At 40.1% G+C, this 20,899-nt stretch overlaps 1 non-coding gene across 1 annotated transcript; it reads right to left on the reverse strand.

Annotated features, from left to right (window-relative positions):
- Nucleotides 1-1,715: 1,715 nt before the first annotated feature.
- LOC141635996 (small nucleolar RNA R71) lies at nt 1,716-1,822 on the reverse strand. Its single transcript, XR_012540642.1, has one exon. It is a non-coding gene; the product is annotated as a small nucleolar RNA R71 (small nucleolar RNA).
- Between the last annotated feature and the right edge of the window lie 19,077 nt (nt 1,823-20,899).

Here is a 20,899-nt window from a genome sequence, read left to right on the forward strand (position 1 = left end):
GAATTGCTGCTTCTATTTCTATGGGCAAAAATATGGATTTTTAGCTTTTGGTAATTTTTTGTTTAACTTTTGGAAAATGATGTGTTTGGCCAAAAAGTATTTTTGAGTTCAAAAACACTTTTACAAACTAGGCCAAACAAACACTAAAAAACTCATTTCTAAAAACAAAAACAGTTTTCTAAAGCGAGGTCAAACATACCCTAACTTCTTTAGTGATAGAATTTCACAACTGTGTAGTGTGTATTTTACTATGATTCTAGTGTCAATAAGATTAACTTTATCTTTAGTTTAGAATTCAAACATGCCCTAACTTCTTTAGTGATAGAATTTCACAACTGTGTAGTGTGTATGTTACTATGATTCTAGTGTCATTAAGATTAACTTTATCTTTAGTTGTTAAAAAAAAAAAAAAAAAATAGTTTCGTACATGGTCAATAAGTTGTTCATTTCTTTTCAAGGAGGCATCCTTCTCTTCCCAAGGGACCGTCATATTCTTAAGTAGATCGTGGCCCGTTTCTCATTTCATTCTTATTCTTATGCATGGGCAATTAAAATTGTTCATCACTTAATATTAATAACAATATTGTTTTCATTCTATTAAAAGTTTTACCTTTTAAATTAGTGATATTAGGGACTTATAGCGAGATCGAAAGATGCTATTTGTTAAGAGTGGACTGAGAGGACCTCTTTATTTCCCGCCTCACATGTGTTCGATTTGGACCTGTTTAGTATGCTGCCGCCGAAACTATAACGAACCGACCATCCTAGTACCTCTTTTTTTATACTTGATTTCATCTGTTTGCTTAGTTCAGTTTATTTTATTGCTCATTAGTTGTAGACCAAATCCAATAAAACCCCCACCTTATTGTTACCTTAGACCGAATTTAAACAACTAGAGATTACGTCTGCCTCTCTGTGGTTCGACCCGACTGCCGCTAGCTATAGTTGTAGTTGAAGATTATAAATTTATTTTTGACACCTCACGACGGGTATCAAATTTTGGCGCCGTTGCCGGGGAGGCAATTGTTCTAATTTTTAGTTGTTTTTATTCAGTCTTTCTTTAGTTTAAGGGACTTCCGTTCCTTAAACTTTTCTTATATTCTTTTTGTAGTTTCTTCTTATGCGCAGGTCACAGGGTGGTGAACTAGTACCATTAAATCCTGAGATCGAGAAATCCTTGCGCGAGTTGAGACGATCACAAAGGGTATTACCGACATAGGAAGAGCTGAGTACTCTGTCATGCTATTACGAGAACGCCATGTTCGAAGGAGATCCACCTACATCTCCTGCCTCTACTTCTTCAGCTGAGACGGTTACTTCTCCAGAAATCCCAGTCATGGCTGAAGAAGCAACCATTGCTAGTCACTCGAGCCTACGGTGCGAATCTCTACAAAGGATTCGAACTACCTAGGGAGGCGAGAAAATTCGAGCCAAAGCCTTCCTATATTAACCTGGTTGAGAGAAACCAGTTCGGGGGAGCTGCAAATGAAGATGCAGCCAAGCACATGGAGATTTTTATTGATTATTGCTGCTCTATACCCCTGCCGGCCAGTGTGACCCAATATCAGATCAAGGAGACCATGTTCATTTTCTCTCTTCGTGACGCTGCAAGAGAGTGGTATAGAGATCTGGACCGAGCCGCCCATGGGATCACCGACTGGAATTCCTTAGCCCTGGCATTCTACAAAAAGTACTTCTCTGCCTCGAAGACGAATGCCATTAGAGCTCAGATCACGAGCTTTAAACAAGGGCCTGATGAGAACTTTCATGAAGCATGGGTCCGTTTCAAGAAACTGGTGCGAACCTTACCGCACCATGGGTTCGAAAAATGGAGTCTTTGCAACCAGTTCTATTATGGGCTGTATGACGATCAGAGGGCTATTTTGGATGCTGCAGCCAATGGCCGATTTACTGAGAACATGGGAGAGACTAAGGGGTGGAAGATCATCGATGATTTGGCCACTCATAAGGCTGAATATGGGAATTCGAGAGGAAACCAGAGGAGAGTTGCTGAATCTTCCTCTGTGCCGCACTAGAAGCTCTCACCGCAAGGTTTGACAAATATGAGTTGGGAGGAGCTTCCAAAGGAGGGATGTACCATGTTACTTATTTGTTTGACGGTCCTTTAAATGTCCGTAGAAGATGTGGAGCTGAGGGGCATGTCTTAGAAAATTATTCTGTCCCCTTTGAGTCTTGTGCTGTCTTTCAACACTATAGGCAGACAAACACGTACTATGAGCCGAATGTCCACCCCAACTTGAGGTGGAGTAGCCAGAATGTCCTGAATCCGACTCAACCTCCACAACAGCAGCAACAACAAGCTTATGTGCCCCCTCATCATAAACAACAACAATACCAAAAACCTCCCTATGTGCCGCAGCAGCAACAATCCCAGAATTCCGATTTTGCTAAGTTTAAGAACTTGCTGCTGAAGGAGTCCCAAGCTAGAGAGGCCGGGATGAAGCTACTAGAGAGCCAAATCGCTCAATTGGCTAGTAAGAGTACCACTCGAGCTCCCGGACACTTACCGACTCAAACTGACCAGAAAGAGACCCTGAATGCCATTACTTTGAGGAGTGGGTCTACCCTGGAGGGGCCTGCTATGGTCGAGGATGCCCCTGAAAAGAATGAGGCGGAACCGAGTCAAAAGAAAGCTTTAACGAGAAATAACAAGAACAAGGCGTCTACCAGGTACATCAGTCGATCGACTGATATACCTGGTCGATCGACTGATATGCGGGTTACAGGAGCTTCTGGAACTGTACACCTCAGTCGATCGACTGAGGAAGGTGGTCGATCGACTGAGGCCCCTGCTGATATTGAGAAATTTCGTCCTTCAATGCCCGATAATTTAAGAGACCATTTGTTCCGGGGTTCGACAACTCCGAAAGTATTGGGGCAAGACCCGAGTGCTGATGGGTCCGTCCCGATTCCAAAGTTCGACCCAATGTCGGTCAATGGCTCACATTTGAGACGGTCTGAGGAGGGTTCAAGCTTCAATAGGGAGAAGGTGGTGGACTTTCAGCCTAAGTCCACGGATGCTGGCATGCGAGACTTAGAGGAGAGGGCTAAGATACTTCTCTCAGCCCCATATCCAGAGAGACTAGTGCCGACGACGGAACAGGTATCTTTCAATAAATTTGAAAAGGTTATTCGTAGTTTGAATGTACAAGTTCCTTTCCTTGAGTTGGTCAATCAAGTGTCTGCCTACACTAAATTCATGAAACAACTCCTGTCTAAGAAAAAGTCACTTGAAACGAGTGCATCTTTGTCGCACCGACCGAGGAAACTTGTTTTTATCTGTCTCACACTGCGCCCCATAAACTAGCTGACCCAGGTAGCTTTTCTGTTCCTTGTAATATAGGTACCTTCTCTATTGAGAAGGCATTATGTGACCTAGGAGCTAGTATAAGCGTCATGCCCTTGAGCCTTGTTAGGAAGCTCAAATTGACTAGGTTCGCAGTGACAGATATGACAGTACAGATGGCTGACCGATCTGCGGTCCAGCCAATAGGAGTCCTAGAAGAAATCCCCGTACAAATAGGGAAGTTTTTCTTCCCTGTTGACTTTGTCGTCCTAGATATGCCTGAGGATGCCCACATACCTATCATTCTAGGTAGGCCATTTCTGCACACTGCTGGTGCAGTTATTGATGTTGGTTCTGGGACCCTGACCTTCAAAGTGGGGAAGCATTCTATTGTCTTTGCCCAGCCGGCTAAGAAAAAGGACCCCATGTGGCCTGTAACTTGTAATACGGTTTCTGACAATAAATCTTACTTTGTGCTTCCTGATTTACCTATCTCTATTCTTGTTGTAATCCCTCCGCCCCAGATTGGGAGCAAATTGGAGGAAGATTTGTCTATTTCTGATATTGCAGGAGCTGGTTTGGGGAAGGAAGAGCTGCAAGTCACTCTAGCTGCGAAGAAGCCAATCATTTCACGAGGAGGTCTTGGTTGCCTTAGCTATGCCACTGATGAGGAAGTTGATGACGAACCGGTCAAGGCAAGGGAGTCCGACTTAGACTTTGACGAGTCTGAAGAAGTCATTGACTGGGGAGATGATGAAAGTGTTGATCCGTTGAGCCATACGGACGTGGAAGCTAAGAAGGGTGCAGCTGATAAGATAAGCACCGTTGAGGCTACCTCTAGTAGCCAGAAGCCGACGAAGTGGGCCATTCCGTGGCCGTTCTTGATCAACTACTAGTTGATCGCATGTTTTCCAAAACATTTTATTTGCTTTTGTTAGACACTTTTTATTGCTTTTGTGTGCGCGAAACTTCGCATTTTATTTTGCTTGCTTAGGATTTTATACGCTTTAGACTTTGCATTTTATTTTGCTTGTTTACGACCTCTCTCCTGCTATGTTTGGTCGATTTGCGGACTTAAGGGAGTTTTCTACTCCACTTTATCTTCCGTCATTTTATTTATTTCTTCTATTTTTTCCAATTATGCACATAATACCGCTTCATTATTGTCTTTCTCGATTTTATGCGTGGTATTCTGTTTGTCTTTTCAGGTACCTATTAGTAGCACTACTGGCTACTGAAACCTTCTAGCTCACGCTGGTTTGGAGAGGTTTCCTTTTGCTGCGCTCAAAGTCTTGTGAGTTCCCGAGTTCCACTTCACGTCATTTTTATTTGTTTACTTTCACGCAAATTCCCATTTCTCTTTTCTTCATTACATGATTTTGCACAATGGGGACATTGTGCGATTTGGTTTGGGGAAGGGTTTTGCGTCGCATATCATTTGCTTGCATTCACATTTACATTTTGTTTAGCATTGTTTATTTCATTCTTATATTCAAAAAATTCAAAAAAAATTGAAAATTTTCAAAAATTTCAATAAAATGCACGTTTATTTTAGCATATAGGTTGAGTCGAAACGGTAGTATTTCAAGGATGATATTGCATTTGCATCTGTTTTTTGCCTAAGCCTTGTTAAATTGACATGATTATTAGTAGAATCGTATATGCATATTGATGCGTGTCATTTATATGATATTTTACATCTCTTTTTACACGCATTTCAGAGCTCAAATGTGCAATATATGCCTATATTTCCCTATTTTCCTCTACTTTCGTGTTTTTGTACTTTATTGCAGAAATGTGAAAAATTCGACGGGAAATCAAGCCAAATCCGCGCCCGAGTAATCTGCATTTTAAATGACGCAAAGGAATTGCTTAAAGAACGAGCTTGGTGCGCAATCCAAGGCCCAAGAGACAAGTCCACGAGTTAAAAGAAGTCAAGTAGCAGCTCAGCCAGTCGATCGACCAGCCTTGCGGTCGATCGACCAAGGCTCGGTTTCCTCGTTTATTCTTTGAGGAGCGATCGATCGACCAAAGCATCTTGATCGATCGACCGGATTTCGATTTCAGACGAGATTTAGAAAGCCCGTGAAGTTTAGGTTTTAGAAATAAGTTGTTGCGTTGATTGCTATATAACGTAACACCAGCATCTAGTTTTGGGATCGAATAATATATCAGAGAATACATTAAGTTTCACATCACAATAATTTAGCTTATTCCCGAGTTAGGGTTTTGGGTTATCAACTTTAGCATTGGAAATTCTGCCATTGTTCTTAATCTTTCCTCTTGAATCTCGGTATTTCTTCTGCCCTAGTATTGAGTTTATTGTTTTGCTTTTATTGTTAGTATAGGTTTGATAGTTAAGTGCCCCAAAGCCAATTATCGTTTTATTATCGTTGTTATTTATTTTAAAGCATGAATTCAGTAGTTGTTATTAGTTTCATTGTTGTCTTCATCTTTAGCATGAGTAGCTAAATCTTTAGTGCTAGGATGTAGGCGATTTATGGCATAGGCGGCACTAGATTAGACACGGCTGAACGCGTGTCGCCCGATCGATCGACCTTGTTGGTCGATCGAATCGACCTTGTAAGGTTATCCCTCGTTTTAATTGTCTTTAATCTTGTATTTAACAAATCGAATGCATGCGACCAGTTAGATACCTATTTTGTGACTGACCCATTGGATCGAAAGATAGGGAAAGTTATTTGACCATCAATTAATTCGACTAAACTGTGCTAAGATCGAAAGATAGGTATAGTTTAGACCATTAGTCACTTTTCGGAACGAAAGTTAGTATTAGTGATATTAGGGACCTATAGCGAGATCGAGAGATGCTATTTGTTAGGAGTGGACCGAGAGGACCTCTTATTTCCCGCCTTACCTGTGTTTAATTCAGACCGACTTAGTTTGCTGCCGCCGAAGCTATTATGACCCGACCATCCTAGTGCCTTTCTTTTATCTGTTTAAATCACACTTTTAGTTTATTTTATTTTTACTGTTATTAGTTTTAGACCAATTCAAATCAACCCCCATATTAGTTACCTCGGATCGAACATTAATCAACTAAAGTTTACAAGCGCCTCCTTGCGGATCGACCCCTGTTACCACTAGCCTAGGTTAGTCTTAATAGGAATTATAAATTTTATCTTTGATACTCACAACGACGGGTATCAAATTTTGGCGCCGTTGCCGGGGAGGCAATAGTCCTAATTTTAGTTGTTTTTATTTTCAGTCTTTCTTAGTTTAAGGGACTTTTGTTCCTTAAACTGTTCTTATATTCTTGTTGTAGTTTCATCTTATGCGCAGGTCACAGGGTGGAGAACTAGTACCGTTGAACCCTGAGATAGAGAAATCTTTGCGCGGATTGAGACGAGCACGAAGGATATTGTCGACAGAGGAAGAGCTGAGTACTCTGTCAAGCTATCTCGAGCACGATCTGTTTGAGGAAGACCAACAGTCTTCACCCACCTCTTGGTAACCAGTTATTTTCCCAGAAATTTCAGTCATGGCCGAGGAAGCAAGTATAGCTAGTTTTTCTGAGCCGACAGCCGCGAACTTATACAAGGGGTTTGAATTACCAGGAGATGCCAGAAAATTCGAACCAAAGCCCGCCTACATCACTATGGTTGAGAGAAATCAGTTTGGGGGAGCTGCAAACGAAGATGCAGCTAAGCACATGGAGACCTTCATAGACTCACGCTGCTCCATTCCCCCACCGGTGGCGTGACCCAGGACCGAGATCAAGGAGACAATGTTCATCTTCTCCCTTCGCGATGCTGCAAGGGAATGGTATAGAGATCTGGACCGAGCCGCTCAGGAGATCACTGATTGGAATACATTGGCATTGGCGTTCTACAAGAAGTACTTCTCTGCTTCAAGAACGATCGCTATTAGAGCCCAAATCACGGGTTTTAAGCAAGGGCCAGATGAAAATTTCCATGAGGCATGGGTCCGATTCAAGAAGTTGGTGCGAACCATACCGCGCCATGGGTTTGCTAAGTGGAGTTTGTGCAATCATTTCTACAATGGGTTGTACGATGATCAGAGGGCCATTTTGGATGCTGCAGCCAATGGAAGATTCGCTGAAAATTTGGGAGCAACCAAAGGGTGGAAGATCATTGACGATCTAGCTACCCACAAGGCCGAGTATGGAAATTCAAGGGGAAACCAGAGGAGAGCTGCTGAATCCTCTTCTGTTGCTGCGCTTGAGGCTCTCACCGCAAGATTTGACAAGTATGAGCTAGAGGGAGCTTCTAAAGGTGGGATATACCAAGTTAATGCCGTGTCAGACGGTCCCTTCGTCTGTGAAAGGTGTGGAGTTGAGGGCCATGTCTCGAAAAATTGCCCTAGCCCCTTTGAATCTTGTCGCCTTTCAACACTATAGGCGGACAAACACCTACTACGAGCCACCGCATCCGAACTTGAGTTGGAGGAGCCAAAATGTTCAAAATCCAACCCAACACCCGCAGCGAAGAACAACCATATGTGCCGCCTCATCAAAAGCAACAAAGCAATACCGAAGCCTCCTTATGTGCCGCAAAGAAGAACAATCACAAAACTCGAGTTCTCCGAGCTTAAGAATCTGTTGCTAAAGGAGTCCCAAGCAAGAGAGGCCGGGATGAAGTTACTTGAGAGCCAAATTGCTCAACTGGCTAGTAAAAGCAACACTCGAGCTCCCGGACACTTACCCACTCAACCCGAACAAAAGGAGACCCTAAATGCCATCACCTTGAGGAGCGGGTCCACCCTTGATGGTCCCGCCATGGTTGAGGATCTTTGTCGAGAAAGATGAGCGAAACAAGCCAAGAGAAAGCTTCAACGAACAATTCAAAGAAAAAGACGTCGCGGAAAAATCGGTCGATCGATCGATATACCTAGTCGATCGATCGAAACACGGGTTCCAGGAGCTTCGAAGGTATGCATACCGATCGATCGATCGAGGAGGTTGGTCGATCGACCAATATCGCTCGCGATATTGAAGAATCTCGTCCTTTAATGCCAAATAACCTACGAGATCACTTGTTTCGGGGTACCACGATCCGAAGATTTTAGGCGGACCCGAGTGTCTGATGGGTCGATCCGGATCCGAAGTTCGATCCAATGACGGTCAATGGGTCTCATTTGAGACGGTCTGAGGAGGGATCTAGCTTCAACAAAGAGAAAGTGACGGACTTTCAGCCTAAGTCCAAGGATACCGGCACACGCGACTTAGAAGAGAGGGCTAAGGTGCTCCTTACAGCCCCATATCCGGAGAGACCTGTGCCGACCAAAGAACAGGTATCTTTCAATAAGTTTGAGAAAGTTATCCGTAGTTTGAATGTGCAAGTCCCCTTCCTTGAGTTAGTTAACCAAGTACCCGCATACACTAAATTTATGAAACAACTGTTGTCAAAAAAGCGGTCACTTGAAACAGTGCACACTGTCGCACTCACCAAGGAGTCTTGTTCTTATCTGTCTCACACTGCGCCCCTTAAGTTAGAGGACCCGGGCAGCTTTTCTGTCCCTTGCAAAATAGGTACCTTCTCAATTGAGAAGGCATTGTGTGACTTAGGGGCTAGTATAAGTGTCATGCCCTTGAGTTTAGCTAAGAAACTCAAGTTGACCCGGTTTGCTATCACAGAGATGTGATTCGGATGGTCGACCGATCGCGGTCGAGCCAATAGGAGTCCTAGAGGACATACCCGTCCGGATAGGGAAGTTTTTCTTCCCTGTTGACTTTGTTGTCCTTGATATACCTGAGGATGACCATATTCCCATCATTTTGGGTAGGCCATTTCGCACACCTTTGGTGCGATTATTGACGTCGGTTTAGGAACCTTGACCTTCAAGGTTGGGAAACACTCTATCATTTTTGCCCAACCTGCTAAAAAGAAGGACGCCATGTGGCCAGTTACTTGTAATACGGTCTCTGAAAAGAGATCGTACTTTGTGCTTCCTGAATCGCCTGTCCCTACTACTCTCTTTGTATTAACCCCTCCGCCCCAGATTGGGAGCAAAAGGAGGAAGAATCTGTTATTTTAGATAATGCAGAGCTGGTTTGGGAAGGAAGAGCCGTTGGATACTCCAAAGTGTGACAAAGCCTATCATTCAAAGAGGAGGTCTTGGATGCCTAAGCTATGGGACTGATGAGGAAGTGGAAGATGAGCCAGCCAAGGTGAGATGGGCTGATTTGGATTCCGATGATTCCGAGGGAGTCCTTGATTGGGGAGATGACGAAGCTGATCAGCTGAGTTCTCCGGCTGTCGAAGCCAAGAAAGGTGCAACTGATAATATGAGCACCATTGAGGCTACCTCCGGTGAGCGAAGCCAACGAAGTGGGCCATACGTGGTCCTTTTTGATCAACTATTAGTTGATCACGTTCGTTATAAACTTCATTTTATTGCTTTCGAACTATTTTCTATTGCTTTTGTGTGCGAAAACTTCGCCTTTATTTCGTTTGCTTAGAATTTTCAAGTGTTTTAGACTTCGTTCTGGGTTTTGCGCAATTTTGGGCGCGTACTATTGTGCATTTGCAGGTATTTAGAGCTTATTAGCTCAAATCATTGAGCAATTACGAAGAAATAAGACACTGCAGAAGATGTTTTGATCGATCGATGGCACCATTGGTCGATCGATGAATTGCGGGTTACAGAGAGCTATTCACAACCACCTGGTCGATCGATCGCCTCTTTAGGTCGATCGACCCTTCTTCTTGCTATATGCGTTCACGACCTCTCCCCTGCTGTGTTTGGTCGATATGCGGACCTAAGGGAGTTTTCTACTCCGCTTTATTTTCCGTCGAATTATCTATTTCTTCTTTTGTCTCATTAGTGCACAATCCTTACGCTTCAAAATTGTTTTCTTCGGTCTTATGCGTGGTGTTTTCTGTCTTTCAGGCACTCTTGTTGGTAGCACTGCTGGCTATTGAAACCTCCTAGCTCACGCTGGTTTGGGGAGGTTTCCTTTGCTGCGCTTAAAGTCTTGTGAGTTCCCAAGTCTTTACCTTATGTCATTGTGTTTTTATTTCCTTTTTCTCGCAAATTCCCGTTTCTCTTTGCTTTCCTTATATGATTTTGCACAATGGGGACATTGTGCGATTTGGTTTGGGGAAGGGTTTTGCGTCGCACTTCATTCATTTGTTTGCATTCACGTTTAAATTTTGGTTTGCATTGTTTATTTCATTTTCAGATATATCAAAAAAATTCAAAAAAAATTGAGAAATTTCAAAAATTTCCATAAAATGCACGTTTACTTTAGCATATAGGTCGAGTCGGAACGGTAGTATTTCAAGGATGATTTTGCATTTGCACCTGTTTTGCCTAAGCCTTGCTTGACTTACATGTTATTAGTAGAATCATAAATGCATATCTACGAGTTTTCGTTACATTTCTTGCTTAACTTGAGACTTGACTTTGAAAATTGGCAAGCTACATCATATTTCTGAGTTTTTAGAGCCTATAACTGGTGACATTCATGACCAGTTCATTTAGGAATGTGAGTAGTACTCCTTATGAGACATGTTTCCTTAATTTGCATGAATATGAATTTGATCTACTTAATACCTGCATGCATTCGGTTTGTGGTTTGTTGACACATGTGGTAGAGGTTTCCTTTTCTCATTTTACCCATAAGCTCCACACTGCCAAAAATATCCTTTTTGTCCTATTTACTACATCCTACACATAGCCTGTCCCTTGTCAAGCTAGTAGTCTGTGTTTTCGGGATTGTTACTCAGTTTTTGGTAGCATATGCTCTGTTGAGACGATAGTTGGGAAATGAAATGAAAGAAAAAGGAAAGAAAGAAACAAAAAGAAAAAAAAAAAAAAAAAGATTCGAAAAAGAAAAGAGGTTCTGTACTGTTCAAATGGGTCGATCGACTGCTCCCTTTGGTCGATCGACTGTGATTCGAGAAAAGAGATCAATTCGCATAGTTTAATCCTTATCTTTTGGCGATTTTTGCTCCCATGTTTCATTTATATCCCATAGGGAGCTTTATTGATTTGATAGTTCGGAGGTTGTGAGATTTGTGCTTGCTATAGCACCGTTCGTTTGTTTATGAGAAAGGAGTTGGATGTTGTCCTTTGGTTCCGTTTCGGTACTAGCTTGATCACCTGTACCTCCACTTTACCATAAAATGTTTTGCCTCTTCTTACCCATACCTCACATATCCCATTTTTACCTCGGCATGTGTCATTGGTCATCTGTTTGGTTGGAATGCATATGTACGGTTGTAGAGGTCGTTTTCATATTTTATTGCTGGCATGTCCTCATAGGCCGTAGTTAGCTGAGGGTCACTACAAAATTAATTCTTTCTATCTTACATTTATATCACCTGTGCTTAATTGAGTGGTTTGAGCGACCCGTGAGAGTCCAATTTGGTAAGTCTCTGCAGTTGACGGTTCAGCAGTTTTTAACGACTTTACAATTCGTTTGCATGATTCACATTACTGATTGATTGTTAGTTGTGCATTAAATTGGCTTAGGCTTTACTTGTGCATCTCGCTCTGAGATTGAACTCGTTCCATTAGGTCATTAGATCGAGTCTAGTTCTTGCTTGGGGACAAGCAAGGTTTGGTTTGGGGAGATTTGATGCGTGTCATTTATATGATGTTTTACATCTCTTTTTACACGCATTTCAGAGCTCAAATGTGCAATATATGCCTATATTTCCCTATTTTCCTCTACTTTCGTGTTTTTGTACTTTATTGCAGAAATGTGAAGAATTCGACGGGAAATCAAGCCAAATCCGCCCCCGAGTAATCTGCATTGCAAATGACGCAAAGGAATTGCTTAAAGAACGAGCTTGGTGCGCAATCCAAGGCCCAAGAGACAAGTCCACGAGTTAAAAGAAGTCAAGTAGCAGCTCAGCCAGTCGATCGACCAGCCTTGCCAGTCGATCGACCAAGGCTCGTTTCGAAGCTCTTTTCTTTGAGGAGCGATCGATCGACCAAAGCATCTTGATCGATCGACCGGATTTCGATTTCAGACGAGATTTAGAAAGCCCGTGAAGTTTAGGTTTTAGAAATAAGTTGTTGCGTTGATTGCTATATAACGTAACACCAGCATCTAGTTTTGGGATCGAATAATATATCAGAGAATACATTAAGTTTCACATCACAATAATTTAGCTTATTCCCGAGTTAGGGTTTTGGGTTATCAACTTTAGCATTGGAAATTCTGCCATTGTTCTTAATCTTTCCTCTTGAATCTCGGTATTTCTTCTGCCCTAGTATTGAGTTTATTGTTTTGCTTTTATTGTTAGTATAGGTTTGATAGTTAAGTGCCCCAAAGCCAATTATCGTTTTATCATCGTTGTTATTTATTTTAAAGCATGAATTCAGTAGTTGTTATTAGTTTCATTGTTGTCTTCATCTTTAGCATGAGTAGCTAAATCTTTAGTGCTAGGATGTAGGCGATTTATGGCATAGGCGGCACTAGATTAGACACGGCCTGAACCGTGTCGCCCGATCGATCGACCTTGTTGGTCGATCGTGACCTTGTAAGGTTATCCCTCGTTTTAATTGTCTTTAATCTTGTATTTAACAAATCGAATGCATGCGACCGAGTTAGATACATATTTTGTGGTGACCCATTGGATCGAAAGATAGGGAAAGTTATTTGACCATCAATTAATTCGACTAAACTGTGCTAAGATCGAAAGATAGGTATAGTTTAGACCATTAGTCACTTTTCAGGACGAAAGTTAGTATTAGTGACATTAGGGACCTATAGCGAGATCGAGAGATGCTATTTGTTAGGAGTGGACCGAGAGGACCTCTTATTTCCGCCTTACCGTGTTTAATTCAGACCGACTTAGTTTTTTGCCTTGAAGCTATTATGACCCGACCATCCTAGTGCCTTTCTTTTATCTGTTTAAATCACACTTTTAGTTTATTTTATTTTTCCTGTTATTAGTTTTAGACCAATTCAAATCAACCCCCATATTAGTTACCTCAGACTGAACATTAATCAACTAAAGTTTACAACTGCCTCCTTGCGGATCGACCCTGTTACCACTAGCCTAGGTTAGTCTTAATAGGAATTATAAATTTTATCTTTGATACTCACAACGACGGGTATCACATATCTACGAGTTTTCGTTAATTATTTGCTGAAACTTGAGACTTGACTTAGAAAATTGGCAAACTACATCATATTTCTGAGATTTAGAGCCTATAACTGGTGACATCTATGACCAGTTTATCTACGATGTGAGTAGTACTCCTTATGAGGCATGTTAAATAAATGTGCATAAATATGAACTTAATCTGCTTAATACCTGTATGCATTCGGTTTGTGGTTAGTTGACACATGTGGTAGAGGTTTCCCTTTATTCGTTTTGCTCATGAACCCCACACTGCCAAAAATAGCCTTTTTGTCCCATTACTACATCCTACATATAGCCTGTCCTTTGTCAAGCTAGTAGTCCGTGTTCTTGGGATTGTTACTTAGTTTTTGGTTGTAAATGCTCTTATTGAGATTTAGTTGGAAGAATGAAAATAAAGGAAGGAAAGAAACAAAGTTGAAAAGAAAAAAAAGAAGTGAAAAAATGATTCAAAAAGAAAATGAAAAAAGAGGTTCTGTACTGTTTAAGCGGTCGATCGACTTGCATTATAGGTCGATCGACTGAGGTTCGAGAGAAAGAAAAAGAAATCAAATTCGCATAATTCAAATCCTTATCTTTTGGCGATTTTTGCTCCCATGTATTATTCATATCTTATGGGGAGTTAGTTGATTACCTTTATACCTGGAGATTGTGAGATTTGTGCTTGCTATAGCACCGTTTCATTTGTTTTTGAGCAAGAAGTTGGATGTTGCCATATGGTTCCATTTTGGTACTAGCTTGATCACCTGTACCTCCACTTTTCCATAAATGTTTTGCCTCTTCTTACCCATACCTCACATATCCACATATATACCTCGGCATGTGTTATGGTCTCTTGTTGGTTGGAATGCGTATGTACGGTTGTAGAGATTGTTTTCATATTATATTGCAGGCATGTTCTTATGGGTCGTAGTTAGGTGAGTGTCACTACAAATGAATTCTTTCTATCTTTACATTTTTCACCTGTGCTTATTTGAGTGATATGAGCGACCCGTGAGAGTCCGATTTGATAAGTCTCTACAGTTGACGGTTCAGCATGTTTTTAACGACTCCATAACTCGTGTGCATGATTCGCATTGCTAAGTGATTGTTGGTTATTGCATTAAAATGGTTTAGGCTTTACATGTTGTAATTTGCTCTGAGATTGAACTCGTTCCATTAGGTCATTAGATCGAGCCTAGTTCTTGCTTGGGGACAAGCAAGGGTTTGGTTTGGAGAAATTTGATGCGTGTCTTTTATATGATATTTTACATCCCATTTTACACGCATTTCAGAGCTCATTCATGTAGTTTATGCTACATTTCTCCCTATTTCCGTCTACTTCCGTATTTTTGTACATTATTGCAGAAATGTGAAGAATCCAGCGGAAATCGAGCTAAATCCGTCACCGAGTATCCTGCATTGCATTTGACGTGAAGTATTCGCTTAAGGAACGAGCTTGGTGCGCAATTCAAGGCCCAAAAGACAAATCCACAAGATTATAGAAGTCAAGTAGCAGCTAAAGCAGTCGACCGACCCCTACCATCGGTCGATCGACCAACCTGCGGGTTTTGAAGCTCTCTGTACATGAAGCAAGCGATCGATCATTTGCCATGCTTAGTCGATCGACCAAGCTGCTATCCCAGACGAAAATTAAAAGATCGAGGAACTTGAAGCCCATTATGTTTAGGTTTTGATAATAAGTGTTACGTATGTTTGGTATATAACGTAACCTAGAAAATCAGATACAGGCATCCAGTTTTGATCCGATTTTTATCTAAGTTTCACATTCAGTTTTAGAATATCATAGTTAGGGTTTGGAATATTGGTTGCATCGGATTTTCATTCATACTTCTAATCATTCCGTTACTATTCTTCTGCAATTTTCGGTATTCCTTCTGTTCTACTTTCAGTTCATCTTTATTGCGTTGTTAGATATAGAATTGTTAGTTAGAATCCAAGCCAATTATCGTTTATGTTAATTGTCTGTTCTATTATTTCAAGCATGAATTCTTCTGTCTATTTTATTAGTTTTATTGTTGTTATCATCCTTAGTATGAGTAGCTAAATAGTTTGTGCTAGGATGTAGGGGAATTATAGCGTAGGCGGCGTAGTATTAATTTGGACTGAAATCGTGTGTCAGTCGATCGACTGCCATACCTGGTCGATCGACTGACCGCGTGAGGTTACCTTTCGTTTTAATTGATTTTAATGTTGTATTTAACGAATCAAATTCATGCGACCAGTAAGATGCTTAATTTATGACTGACCCATTAGATCGAAAGATAGGGAAAGTTGTTAGATCACCAATTGAAATGACTAAACTATGCTGAGATCAAAAGATAGGTAAAGTTTAGATTATTAGTCACTTTTCAGGACGAGAGTCAGTATTAGTGATATTAGGGACTTATAGCGAGATCGAAAGATGCTATTTGTTAAGAGTGGACTGAGAGGACCTCTTTATTTCCCGCCTCACATGTGTTCGATTTGGACCTGTTTAGTATGCTGCCGCCGAAACTATAACGAACCGACCATCCTAGTACCTCTTTTTTATACTTGATTTCATCCGTTTGCTTAGTTCACTTTATTTTATTGCTCATTAGTTGTAGACCAAATCTAATCAAACCCCCACCTTATTGTTACCTTAGACCGAATTTAAACAACTAGAAATTACGTCTGCCTCTCTGTGGTTCGACCCGACTGCCGCTAGCTATAGTTGTAGTTGGTGATTATAAATTTATTTTTGACACCTCACGACGGGTATCAGTACCCCTCAATTTTTCGACTTTCTACATGGTACCCCTACACTTTTTAAAACATACATGGTACCCCTAATTGTTGTCATTCTCACTAAGTGTACCCCTAAACTTTATTTTCCGTCAATAAAAATCAGTTTTAAGCGTTAAGTAATTACTTGGACGCGTAATCAAGCTTGTCATTTATCATCCCATTACATAAGGACTCTATTAAGCTCAATATTCATCTTTGGACGTGATAATTTGGCAAGGGATCAATAAATTTTCCGTCAAAAATGTTTTAGCCCATATATATCAATAAATATTAGGATCGAGATGAATATTGAGCCTAATAGAGTCCTTATGTCATGGGATAATAACTGACAAGCTTGGTTACACGTCCAAGTCATCACTTAACGCTTAAAACTGAGTTTAATTGACGGAAAATAAAGTTTAGGGGTACACTTAGTGATAATGACAACAATTAGGGGTACCATGTATGTTTTAAAAAGTGTAAGGGTACCATGTAAAAAGTCGAAAAATTAGGTCAAGTTCGCTAATTAAATTAACTCGTCGAGTGTCAATAAGAAGGTGTTAATCACGCACTCTTATACTAGCGAGAAACTATGTGAAAGAGAGAGATGTATTCAATTAAGTTACATAATTGTTAATCAGTTTTTAAAGCTATGTCGATGTACCCTAACGTGTCTAATTAGGTTATTAAATTGATCTAATATCATCTAAATGAGTTATATGTTAACAATCAGAGGTCGAACTAACATGTGAATGGTCCTAAGGTGGGTCGAATCACACGAAACAAAAGAGGGGTCAAAAGCGAAGAGCGAAGTTAGAATTCGTTTTATTAATGCCCTACCTTGAACACAAGGATATGTAAATGAGATGGGGGTTACGACCGACTGATGTAGCGGTTTCTTTCCCATCTCAAGTCAACGCGGGTGTTCATGGTGGTACTTTAACTCATACTCGGACTAAACTAGTTTCATAGTTAATGATAACAAACGATAAACAAAAACGATAAACAAACAAAAACGAACTATAAAAAAACAAACATAAATAACGAAATAAAAGGGAGAAAGAGGAGGATTTGATGCACCCTCAACCTACATGTATCGTTGACACCGTCTTGGGTCGTAATCGATGGTAGATTTTATCTCGAGAGGCCGTCGTCGACGAAGAAACAAAGCAAACAACACGTTTTTTGCAAATCTGGACAGCAACTTTCAAACTGCGATTTCTCTCTCGTTTCACGGTGAAAATTCGATTTAAAAGATGTTTTGAAAACTAGAAAGAGAGGATAACAGAGATCTTAAAACAATCCCTGCTCGTTTTGAGTTATTGGGCACGAAAAACGGGCACAAACAGAACTGGACAGACAGAAAAGCGAAAAGCAGTGTATAACACTCTGTTTTTCGAGGGAATTCGTGTACTCTCAAGGGCAATTTGGCTCGTAAATCTTTGTCTAATGTGTATATGGATGTTGTATGGTTAATTTGGAACAAGAAACTCGAATTTTGATGGAGGTTTGAAGGGAGAACGAAGGGTTTCAAAGAGGACACACAAACTGATTCTCAGTTTGTAAGTCGGTATTGTCGAGGGTTTTTGAGAGGCAATTAGGGTTTGTTTCTGGAGTTTGAAGCTTGTGAATGACAGTAGGATGTATGGAGAACTTAGAGAAATGAATTTATGGTGAAGGGGGGGTATTTATAAGGAGTTAAGGTAGGGTTTTAGAGGGGAGAGGCAGACGGGCTCATTCACGCATAGCTGCTGTCCAGCAGCTTTTGTGAGGGTTTGAGAAGGGTTTTCTTGGTGGTTAAGCTAAGGTAATATGGGTAGGATACTAGGGTATGAGTTAGGGTTAATGGGCACGGGTTTTGGTGGTATTTGGAGCGGGTTTTGGACTCGGGTTTGAGCTGCAAAACAGGGGGGCTGCTTTGTGTATGCGGGCTGTTTGGGGAGGATTTGGGACGTGATTTGGGCCGTGGTTATGGGGTTCGAACTGGGGTTGGATGGGTAGAGGCTTAGGTTGGTTAGTGTACTCGATATTCGGGCCAAATCGCAAAGAAAACGGACTCAAAACCCGAGCTATAATCGAGCTCCAAAACGCGTGTTTAAAACGAGTTTTTTCGATTTTTAAATCGATTTTTCAAATCAAATAACACATTAAAATAAATGATTTTTCAAATCAAATACACTCATAAAATGATTTTTCAAATTAATTATTTATTTTATTTTCAATAAAATAAACTTGAGAAAATAAATTCAAAATAAAAATAAAATGAATTTACCTTAAAAGAGCTTTAATTTAAATATCATTTAAATTAATAAAATACTCCGTCGACAATGCTCATTCTACATCGTAAAACGAACCCAAATAATGACAATGACAACTAATAAATATATGTGTCCTATCATCATCGGGTGTTTGTCAGGTTCTCTATAAATTCCAATATCGACGGATACGGGTATCTACACATGGTCAATAAGTTGTTCATTTCTTTTCAAGGAGGCATCCTTCTCTTCCCAAGGGACCGTCATATTCTTAAGTAGATCGTGCCCCGTTTCTCATTTCATTCTTATTCTTATGCATGGGCAATTAAAATTGTTCATCACTTAATATTAATAACAATATTGTTTTCATTCTATTAAAAGTTTTACCTTTTAAATTTTACTATTCCCTATGTCCCAGTTAGTGGTTTACTTTTTCTTTATTTTGTGAGGGGGAAATAAAGCAAATTTAAATTATTGGCTGGGACAGTGGGAGTATCATGTCGTTATAATATCCTGTACTCCCTCTGTCCTAGTTATTTGTACAGAGTACTTTTTTAGTATCCGCGAGAGGTATTTTAATCAAAGTCATTTATTTACTTTTTTATTGTATGTGAGTAGTATCTTAAATGATTAGTATTTTGTAACATGTAAAATAATTCTGAATAATGCTAAAACGGACAAGCTTTAAAAGGAATTACGGTTTGAAAGACAAACGCAACTTTTGGACCCTTTAATTTCAATTGTATCTCTGAGCTAAATAAAAATTGTTGCGAATATTTTTCAGTTGTAAAAATGACTTTATTAGGACATAAAATATGAGTCAGCCTTTTTATACTCCCTCCAATTTACCATATTCTTCCTTATTTCCTTATTTGATTATTCAGGTTTTCTTCCCTATTTCTGTATTTGGACATAAATTTTCTTTATATGGATTGTTATACCCCCGTCCCAATCTCTAGTTCTCAACCCACTCTCTTTTACATAACTCATTACTCACATAATCTCACGTCCACCAATAACTACACCTCACATCCGCCACCCACTGCCACCGCTACCCTGCCAGTGTCCTTGTTACGCCCCACCGCCAACACTATCAGAACCACGGATACCCCTCCCTCAACCGGAAAATGAATCCCAATCTCAAATTCCCCACTCATTAGTCATTACCACCATCGATATCCCTTCCCCTTCTCCTTACAATACTCATACATAACACCCACACCGTCAATTTTCGCCATCGATTCCACCAGCTACTCCCCCACCAACACATACAACCACTCTATTCTTCCCCAACACCCTCAAACGTCACCTCTGGAAAACAAACATCCAACAAACAGGCGAGGAAACCGTATGCTATTCATTGTCCTAGATGGCAAAGCCATTATAGAAAAACAATATCTTCTTTTGTCATATTCTGGGGCGCGCTGGGCTCGATTTGTGGCGTATGCGGCTACATTGATGTTGTTAGCGGTAGTATTTAGGTTGTTTAAGGGGTGGTTGGGGACGGGTGGTGGTGAATTAAGGGTTTATTGGTGGTGGTTGGGGTTGTATTTCAGATTTAAGGGGTGATGACATAATGTTTGGTGAAGGGTGAGAGACATGTGGCTACCAATTATGTGGGGTAACATGAGGGCAAATGTGTAAATTTGCTATCTTTCTTAATTTTTGCCCTCAAAACAAAAGGAAAAAAATAGGGGATTGAAGGGAATATGAATCAATTTTATAGAATTTTATATACCGTAACTCCTACAAATTAAAGCTAAGTGTAAGAGAGTTTATTATTACTCAAAAATAACAACATACGTATAAGTTGTCAAGAATTTCGATGATACAAATTTACAACTAATAATGAGGTGATTGTTAATACTTTATACTCCTACTATACATGTAGTCTAAAGTTTGCATAATTGTATTCTTTTTTATGATGCTCGTGCAAGTATTTTATTCAAATAAAAAGATAGATTTGATAGAGTTCTATCAATGCTAAAATTATTGTTGGTATCTTTCACTATTAATGGAGTTTTATCATCTATATTAAGATAGAGTTGTTAGAATTCTATCAATGCTCAAATCCATAAGCATTGAAGTCTCTAATAGTTCGAGGGATAGAAGAAGGGAATCATCATATATCTCTCTAATCACAAATAACAATGGAGACATGGTAGTAGGCTTATGACTTATGGGAGTACATTGGGTAGATATTATGCTTGTATTATTATTCTCTTTTATTTCTATTTTTTATTTGCTGGAAAGATAGAGTGCGTATGAAAATAAGATTGACTTTAATTTGGTTTCAATGGTATATTATTTGCTTCTCTGAATTTATTTACCACTAAAATTCTTAGATATTTATATTGATTTACTTATTATCGTAGGGTGTTTATTTTCGCAGTACAAATTTTACTCATTACAATACACTATTAACTGATTTACCCTGTCATTTTCCATCTTCCCTTCTCCCTCATTTTCTATCCCTCCCCTGACCCCCTCTCTATTGTACTGCGTAC

The sequence above is a fragment of the Silene latifolia genome, chromosome Y (assembly GCF_048544455.1).
Source record: "Silene latifolia isolate original U9 population chromosome Y, ASM4854445v1, whole genome shotgun sequence".
Classification (NCBI taxonomy): Eukaryota; Viridiplantae; Streptophyta; class Magnoliopsida; order Caryophyllales; family Caryophyllaceae; genus Silene; species Silene latifolia.